Source organism: Gigantopelta aegis, chromosome 8 (genome assembly GCF_016097555.1).
Source record: "Gigantopelta aegis isolate Gae_Host chromosome 8, Gae_host_genome, whole genome shotgun sequence".
Lineage (NCBI taxonomy): Eukaryota > Metazoa > Mollusca > Gastropoda > Neomphalida > Peltospiridae > Gigantopelta > Gigantopelta aegis.
Genome location: NC_054706.1, coordinates 18,795,107 through 18,803,559, shown reverse-complemented (window position 1 = coordinate 18,803,559; position 8,453 = coordinate 18,795,107).

The following is an 8,453-nucleotide window of genomic DNA, read 5'->3' as shown; positions in this document are numbered from 1 at the left end:
CACCACTAGAGGGCATTGATAGGCTATTGGATGTAGAACATTTGGTAATTCTGTTAAATAGTCATTGAGAGGACACATGTGACATTTTTCAGTTAGTAGCAAATGATCTTTTTAATATACAAGTCGTGGCGCACTGGCTGGAACGAGAAACAGACCAATGGACTCACCGACAGGTTTTCATTCGGAAACATTGTAAGAAGGTGCAAAATTACGACACAGTCATGACTCTTTTTTATTAGTACTATACGTCCTGTACTACTTATAAAACAACAAATCATATATATTGTGAATGAAAGCAATTAAAAAATAATAATTTGTTCTCTATTTGAGTTCGGTGATACTATAAAGTTATAATTAAAATTCAGAAATGATTAATTAAGGAACAAATAATATAGTAAATGGGGAGAAACGCTACCATTTCCCATAGACAATTCTCTCTCATTCAGGATATGCTCTGGGATGTTTAACAAACTACACCTCTATATGTGGAATGGACATACCTATAAATCAGTTTAATATAAACCTTGTAAATACTTGCACTATAATTATATAAGCTATTTATTGGCAAAGAACATATAGACACCATAGTTTTTTAATTATTATAATTCCGTTTGGCTCATACTCTAGATTTGTCCTTGGAATTTGCTTCTATCAGCACCCCTACATGATGTGAAAAGGCATATCTATATATCAACGTAATTAATTGTGTAAAGAACAAAAAGTAAGCTAAATTCAAACCCCTGCATCAAGTTGTCTTGTGACCATGGCGGCCATTTTTCAAAATGGCCACCATGGCAACTACAGGAAAAATCTGCAATGTCCCTATATCTAGAAATAACTATTTTGGTATGTTCTTACTTCATGCCAAGTTTCATGCTTTTATCATCAAAGGCACAATTCTTCTATAATTTTCACCAATCTGCTGCACTATAGGGAAAGAAAAAAACATTTCTCCCCCTATATACGTTTTGACGTCATAAACAGTGCTTCACTATAAGCGGTTAATTGTGGGCAAGAATTGTTTCCAAATTGACCCCTCCGTATGACGAGTTAACCACGCCCACCGTGATACGTGATGCAAGGTTAGACAAACTTTCAATAATGGCTGACAATTCGCATAGGTCGATAGCAAAATCAACCGATCTGTCGATTACGTGTTTGCCTTAATTTATTTACAAATATCGTTGTTTAAATAAAAAGCCGACAAGTGGAGACATTCAAGTATTTCACTACAGGGTACATTTACGATGACAACGTGATTTAAATCGACGAAACCATTTTTACTAAAGTAAATTTTATCGAAGCACAAGAACCCGGAAGTGAACGTCGAATGCAACCAAAAGAACATTTAAAACATCCTATGCTCGTTTTTCTTGTCAGAACTGATAAATTAAAATGTCTTGTTTCTTTTTTCTTCTTCTTTTTCATCTTAATTTTTGTTGTTGTTGTTGTTCGACTTTTATATTATTGTCCGAACCAAATTGTTAACAACTACGAAAAATTACTCCCCTACCTTTAATTGCCGTTAGATTTCTTCCAAAGTTTGTCCAGACACAAATCTTGAAAAACCCATTACAATGACACAGATTCCACATACCAGATGATAACCATGTCACCTATATCGACTTCGCTGTGAGCGCATAGGGCAAAAAGCATGTAATTTTGTGTCAAACACACAAAAAAATATTTTTTTTAATTCATAATTTGTATTAAATGAAATTGTTGAAAGTGTTTAATTTTCAGCAGCAATTTCACCCCCTGCCACAGTTTTTCTTCCACATATCAGTTGAAACTGTTCTATTATTTCTATCATCCTGTTCACAATATCAAGATGCAATGTAATTTGTTTAATAGTTTGTCTTCAGAATCTCATTTTCGACATCTAATCAATGACTCCACATCCATTAGTCCAGTTGCTGAAATATATAAAAACAAACATGTTAAGTATTTCACATCCATTTGAAGAAGTACATTAGTCTGTAACTTAATTACATATCGTTGTATTAATTTAAAGTTTAATTTAATTTTAGGAAAACATTTTTTAACAGGAAACAAAATCAATGTGACTAAACAAAGTATAAAATTAAAAAGTATAGCAGTAAATTAAGAAAAGTAGTGAACAATGTATTTAACTTTGATGATGTTATTTGATTTTTATTAGAAAGTTGCACAAAGCTACATATAAGATGACATGTGGAAGAAGAAAAATGCCTATGCTTTGCTAAAATTTGGGCTATAAAATAATGATGAAAAACAAAACTACTGTCTCCAAAAGAAAATCATATTTAGGGTAGGTAATAAAAACAAAACAGATGTAAGTGCCTCATCTAGGTGGTTATGGGTTTGAAATGTTTTGAAATTAGGGTTAGGACATTACATTTCAAGCACATGACCATTTATAAACAGCAGTTCTTTTACTATCATTTATCTAAATATTGAAAAATATATCTATTAATTTCCAAGATTTTAGGGTACATAAGTTTAACCTCAGTAGCCTCTGACAGAAACCATTAAGTTGAAAATTCTAAGAATAACAATAAAGGAATAATAAAATGTCTTACCAGTATTTATTATAAATTACCCAAAATTGGTAATTGATCTGCTGTTAGGTGAGGAATTGTTTTAATAAGGGGGACTAATGGATAAGTTAAAGTTTGTTTTGTTTAAAGACACCACTAGAACACATTAAATTATTAATCATCAGCTATTGGATGTCAAACATTGTGTACTTTTGACATGTACAGTCTAGATTAGTAGCCAGGTGTCTTTTATATATATATATACACCACCCAACAGACAGAATAGCACATACCACAGCCTTTGATATACTAGTCGTGATGCACTGGCTTAAATCGAATCAAACCGAGAAACCGTAACCGGCATATCTGTTGTTGTTGTTTTTTTCTTCAAAACATTTCAGGGTCCCTACATAAAATTTGCCTAATTTATAACTTTTCAGACAATACTTCCTTATCCCCTTAAAGCTCACAACCATACAGGTTACTCCCTCACCACCCCCCCCCCCCACATACAGACTCACGCCTACACACACACACACACACACACACACAAACACATACAGACTCACGCCTACACACATGCAAACAAAAAGAAAAGAAAAGCTAAGACTTCCAAACGTTCCAGCATGCTTGTTAATATTATCACTAACCCTAAACCTAACTTAAGCCTGAATTAACTGAATGCTGGAACGATCGGAAGTCTTGCCAAAACTTTTATTTTGGTCATTCGTCTGTGTGCAGTTTAACGACGGATTCTTAACGACAATATATACATCGAAGACTGATTAAATGAGTCAGTAAATTCCATTGTATTGGAGGGAAAGTGATTCTTAAACTCTTACCTTCGCAGAATTTATATATCCGTTGAATTTTGATGGATTTCGGCAAAACTTCAATTTCAATTCCATGAACGGTTTCGCAGGAAAACACTGATTTTACGTCAATCATAGGCTCCGCATAGTTGTCATCGCTGTTAACACATGTCAGCAGAAGTATATGTTTGCTATGATTATAATTCAGATGGAGTAGACAATTATTTTAACTAATTTTAATGCTAACTATACAAAAACATTACACATCGAAACAAATTATGTTGTCAAACCTAATGGCGTCCAAGCAAATTTGGGCCCGCGGTTTTTGAACCGCGAAACATGATTGGTCCAGCGCGGTTGTCAATCACGCCGTACGGAGGGGTCAATTGGAAGTCAAGTCAACAAATAGCAACGCTGCCTCTTGTTCTCAACTTGCAAACTTATTTTCAACAACAGTATCGTTCGAAAATCTTCCATAAAATGATAAATATTGAAAAATGGGTAATAAATAGAATACCCAACTCGCTACTCGGCAATACCGTTTATATTCCACTCGTGAATTGATGTTGTCCTTCCCGAACTTTTGGCGAGGGAAGGACAACATCGAGTCTCTCGTGCAAGATACACGGTATTACCTCGTTGCTTGTTGAGTATTCTCTAAATATTATATATGTCTTTCCAAATAGCAATATGAACTATTAGAAGATATGACATTCTTGAGGTTCATTCCATGTGTTATTAAAGTCACAGACCTTTAAAATGGGCACTAAGTTTGATTAATCTACACACTTGTAACACATCCCGATAGTTACAGTAGAGTGAAACAAGAGGCTGCGACATTGAAGCGGAATAATAGACTACAGCTCGTCTCCCTAACCGTTAATTCTCAAAGGTATGTGCGTTTTTAGAATTGTGAACACTGTATTTCGTTGTATCACAAACACCAGGATGACTAGAAACACTTTGGATGTACAGAAATGGATGACCTAAACAATAAAATGCAAGCAATGTCTAATTTGAATTATTAAAACGGCTCTAATAGTGAAAAATATATTGTAGAGTTTAAAAAACTAGTGTGTCACTTAAAATTGAAATTCAGTTTAACAAAGCTTGTTTCTTTTTCCATTTTTCATTCACCAATAAACGATTGAGTAACATTTTATTCAAAAATTTATTTATCACTGTGTATTAAGTTAGCATGGATACTAAATGATTACTTTTGACAATTAATAACACGGTAATATTGTTCATATCTAACTGCGTTTAAACTAGCGTATGATACAACTTTACAAGTAATTAATGGCAAAGTCATGTAGATTTCACTGCTAGACCGAACCCTTGTGACTTACAACTAGAACCCATAATCATATTACTGACAACTAGTTTAGAGTACATGTATGTCCTACTTAAAGCATTGCAAAATTGCAAAATAAAGAATTTGACCTTGAACTTAACCTTAAGGTCATTTCAAGGCCATCAATGGATCGGCAATATAGAACTTCCTATAAGTGTTCAATACATATAATGAACCTAACTGGAATAGTTAGCTGTTATTTAAGGTTAAAGTATTGAATTGGTTGCCATTTTTCAAAATGGCTGCCACGGGCTCCAAAGGTGGCTGCTGACGTAGATCTATACCCAATATTTTTTTCACAATGGGTAATTGTGCAAAATGTTATACTTCTACTCAAAAATGCAGCATTTTTTGGTTTATAAGTACACAAACACAAACAAGAAGAAAGAAAATGTTTTATTTAACGACGCACTCAACACATTGTATTTACGGTTATATGGCATCGAACATATGGTTAAGGACCACACAGATATTGAGAGAGGAAACCCGCTGTCGCCACTTAATGAGCTACTCTTTTCGAATAGCAGCAAGGGATCTTTTATATGAACCATCCCACAGACAAAATAGTACATACCACGGCCTTTGTTTCGCCAGTTGTGGAGCACTGGCTGGAACGAGAAATAGCCCAATGGGCCCACCGACGGGAATCGATCCTAGATCCTAGATCGACCGTGCATCAGGCGAGCGCTGTACCACCGAGCTACGTCCTGTCCCAAACAAACAAGAAGAGTGAAGAAAAGCGAAAGAAACGCTTGAACTAAAAAACAGCCGACAACTTAAAAAGGACATATGAACCCGAAGGTTTTAATGTCGCTTAGGGTCGATTAATTATTTAATTAGACCCCCGTGAGTATTCCAAACAGTTACTGTAGCTAAGTAAACAGAACAGAACAGAAGAGAACAGAACAGGTCTCTATTTCGCTCAAGGCCACCAACCGGTAGCATCAGAGGATTATTAACATAACAAATAAATAATTATATCTACGCATACGTCAAGATTGCAAGAGTCATATCTCTATAGTATAAATTTTAAAATAACAGAAAATCAAGCAAAATGAAATCGGTTTTTAAAAGGAAAAGTTACTATTTATAATATTAATAAATTCACACAATTGTTTAAGAGTTGCAGTTGAAGAGTTCTTTCATTTTGATCACATTAGGTCTCACAGAATAACATTTGTTCAGCAGTCTCATTCGCACACCTTTGAGTTTATTGCATATAAATAGATACTGAAACTCATCTCCGATATCGTCTATATTACATAATGTACATGTTCATTGTTCTCTTGGTACACTTGACCATCTACCGCTATCAATTGGTATGAAATGACTAGATAGACGAAATCGGAGAAAAGTAAAATAACTTTTAAACTCTATTTTCTCTTTAAAGAGTATGTATGTGGAACACTTTCCTGATTCGATAATGGTACTATGCCAGTTTTGAGTAACAAACAAACAAGAAGAAAATAAGAAAGCGAAAGTTACTAGTGTAAGGGCATATGTAATTCCGTGTGACTTGAATGTTAATTTTTGGAACCACCCATTATTGTAATTGTTATAGTATATAGATTACAAAAAAATATGGTTCCATTTTTCTAATGAAGGTCAAGGTAATTTTGACGTTGTTCAAGGTCAGCACCCCAAATCGACTTTAGAACATGGAAATGTAGTATATCAATGGATAGCTTGTGGTGAGTATTGTACAGATTAGTCGATAGTGTGTATGGATATGGTATACAGGGTCATAAAACATGTTAATAGCCATTTTTAATTAAATATAGTTTTTAAAAAGTATCTCTTTTTTTCTCTAAAAACTTAGATTTAATTTATATTATAAAATTTATATGTGCCTAAATTATCTTTGTTTCTTTGGTAAAATAAGGGAATATATGACTTTTTTTTATTATGCTGAGCATACTATATTACCTGCCCACAAATATGATGTGTGCATTTCAACTGAAAGGTTTCACTCAATATTAACATCCGACTCATCACCATCAAGGACAAATGTGTGTCGTTGATGATAAAACATGCCATTTTGCATTTTAGGACATATCTTAGGAAATATTTTTGAAATAGGAACATTGGAGATTTATTCAGCGATTGTTGTGGCAGCAAATGGCCACTTTGGCTGCTATGAAAGCCAGTGTACGTGTCAGAATTGAACACATATATTGTTATTTACACACTTAATTACATAGATGTACATATACAAGTCCATTACACATCTTGTAGTTTACTGCTTAAAGGGACATTCCTGAGTTTGCTGCAATTGTTATTCTAAACAAGAAACTATATTTAATATGTAAGTTTAATCGTAGAAATATTTTATTAGTCGGAAGCATCTTACAATGCAGCAAACTCAGGAGTTTCCCCTTATTGACATGTTGGTGGGTTTTGTGGGTTTTTTTTTTTTAAATAGCTAACATTAAAGATTTACATTGTTTATACTATACTAGTATGGCTTCTATTTAATAAATATTTGAAGGGCGGCATTAGAATTAATGCCAAACGCGTTTCTTTAGAGACGGGTTATGTCCACCATGTCTCTTTGGGAAAAGTGACTTACAAGTTACATATTTAATTATGTTGCAAACATTCGCAGGATTCATATTACACATGTAACTGGACTAATGTTTGAATGTTGTGGTGGGGACGAAGGTGAAATTATTTCGTTGGCTGTATTCATTAACCGTCAGCCAGTGAGTACCACCCCTGAGAGGAATGTGACTATCATTTCTTTTGTATACCCTTTTTTGTGACGCTGCCTAATCATCACTCAATCTGTGTGGTGAAAACGGAAGTTGGCAATCTGAATCCCAACAAAATATTCATAATCACCCTGGACCACCCTTTGTATGCCAATGACAAACGGATCGAATGTATATGTTGATTAAGTCATAGTGAATATCACGTAATTGTGCTTCTCAGATGCCTTTATATGAAGATTGCAGCACTCACAAAGTAGTAGCAGACCTTCTTGAAGGTAGTGAATTAGTGGATGTCCGAGTATATATAGGCCTATTCCAAAAACCACTAATATGACATATCCCCACCATCCTACAATAGAAGGCATGTATGACTGAAAGGAAAGAAATGCTTTTATTTAACGACGAACTCGACACATTTGATTTACGGTTATATGGCGTCAGACATATGGTTGAGGACCACACAGATATTGAGAGAGGAAACCCGCTGTCGCCACTTCATGGGCTACTCTTTTTGATTAGCAGCAAGGGATCTTTTATATGCACCATCCCACAGATAGGATAATACATACCACAACCTTTGTTACACCAGTTGTGGAGCACTGGCTGGAACGAAAAATAACCCAATGGGTCCACCGACGCGGATCGATCCTAGACCGACCTCGCATCAAGCGAACGCTTTACCACTGGGCTGCGTCCCGCCCCCGCATGTATGACTCAATCATAAACCCCGTTCCAGTTTTGTCTTCCAGTTCTGCAGTTGGAAATAAAAAATAATGCTCTTTCTCTGAACTTTTGAAAAGCAAACTTCATTTTGTATATAAAGTATGTTATCATTATTGGTTTCTTGAAACAACACAAACTAGGTGAATTTCAGTCCATTTGCAAGATTTGGCGACACTTAATGAACACAATGTTGATGTATATATGCTGAAGTTTGGCAGAGTGCTTCACAAAGAAATAAAACATGATAACCATTCTCTGCTGTTGCTATTGACCAAGAACATGAGCAGAATAATGCTTCTATGAAAGGTGGTAGTAGAGCTAGAGTCATATATGA